This window comes from Seriola lalandi, unplaced genomic scaffold (assembly GCF_002814215.2).
Source record: "Seriola lalandi dorsalis isolate HSWRI2012SDOR001 ecotype SW California unplaced genomic scaffold, Sedor1 jcf7180002000995, whole genome shotgun sequence".
Classification (NCBI taxonomy): domain Eukaryota; kingdom Metazoa; phylum Chordata; class Actinopteri; order Carangiformes; family Carangidae; genus Seriola; species Seriola lalandi.
The window spans coordinates 1-1532 of NW_019471654.1; the positions used below are offsets into that span (position 1 = coordinate 1).

The 1532-nt window shown below is 37.1% G+C and overlaps 1 long non-coding RNA gene across 1 annotated transcript; it reads left to right on the plus strand.

The window, feature by feature from the left end:
- The first annotated feature begins 16 nt into the window (after window positions 1-16).
- LOC111663427 (uncharacterized) lies at window positions 17-1202 on the plus strand. The gene is made up of 2 exons (XR_002761383.2): window positions 17-220; window positions 515-1202. It is a non-coding gene; the product is annotated as an uncharacterized LOC111663427 (long non-coding RNA).
- The last annotated feature ends 330 nt before the right edge of the window (window positions 1203-1532 follow it).

Here is a 1532-nt window from a genome sequence, read left to right on the forward strand (position 1 = left end):
CACAGGATAGATTGCACTTACTGTTTTTCTGTCTTTCTTAATATTTCTTGTATTCAATTGCAACAGCGCTGTTGCAATTATTGGTTTTTGTTTGTTTGTTTGTTTTTTCAAGCCAACTAATACTTTATCTCTTCATTTTATCATACTATCATACTAGATTTTGAGTAATGCCAGAAGTCAGATGCTTCCTGAAGAATTTTCATTGAAGTTTCCTCAAGAGGTACCATTATGTTCTTCTGATATTCGTATTATAACAACTGATTTATTTGCCATATGAGGCAGTATTTACCACTGAGTCCCAGTGCCAGTCTTTATTTAAAAAAGGCTGTGGAGAGTTTGAGGCACGGGTTTGCACTTTTACAATTGTTGGTCAAATGTCAAGTAGAACAGATGACAATGATTTGAGAAAACGGCAGTCTCAATTTCAAAAGCTTCAAAAATTTTGCAGTGTATTGCATTTATTATTAATAGTAAAGAGCTCTCATTAGCTGTTCTTCTTATGTTTTTTTTTCAGAACCAAATAATCATGTCAATGTTGTGTGTGAAGCCAGAGGAGCGACCTGAAGCAAGTGCACTAAAGGCCGACCTGGAAAAGTGGGCTCAGACGCTCAATGCTTAACATATGTGTCAGGAAAAAGTAATTGTCTGATTATCACCAAGGCTTGTGATACGTCATAGGCAATTCTGGAAATCTGTCTCTTCTGATGTCTGTATTTTCATGGAATTATGTGATAAACTGTTTTTAATATCATTTCCTTATAAAATCTTTAATGTACTACACTTAACATAAAGCTGTACCCTGACCGATGGCCATGGATGGCAGCTTGGCATCCTGTGTTTTTCTAAAGGACACTTCAAACTCCAGACACAGGGTCGTATCATTAAACCTGTGAATAATGGACCATGTCAAAAGAAATGCTAATGTAATGGGTTTTATAATCATGGAATGAAACATGAAATCAAACACTAAGATGATTTCGATTTCTCCAAAATGGTAATTTATTTACAGTTATTACTTTGTATGTAGACAGCCTGGCAGCCTGTTCTACAGGTGGCATACAGCTGCTTGAGAGTTTCTGCTGCAGGTGTACAATTCCACGGTACGCCAGAATGTTCAAAGATGACACTGCAGCATTTATGTACCATCCAATACAATATGAATGTTGTCTTTCAAAAAAATAAATCATATTACCTTATCATTATTATGTATATGGGATTTACATGTGTATACAAAACTCAGGCCTTGGGTGAGCTGTTAGTAGATGTGCTGAGCTCTGTATATTACCAGAGCTCCAAAGCTGTAGACTTGAGACCTGGACTTGAATTGGATTCCAGTCACAAAAATGAGGACTTGCACATAGGACTTTGCAACTCGACTTGTACTCCTCTGGCAACAGCTACAAATGCCGAGGAAATGTCAACAGAAATTACTCCATGAGAGAAGAGCAGAGGGTGACATCATATCTATTTACCCAGAATAGGTGTGTGTCTTAATGGGACACTTCTGTGCCTTTGTTTGTCCAGTTTAAGTG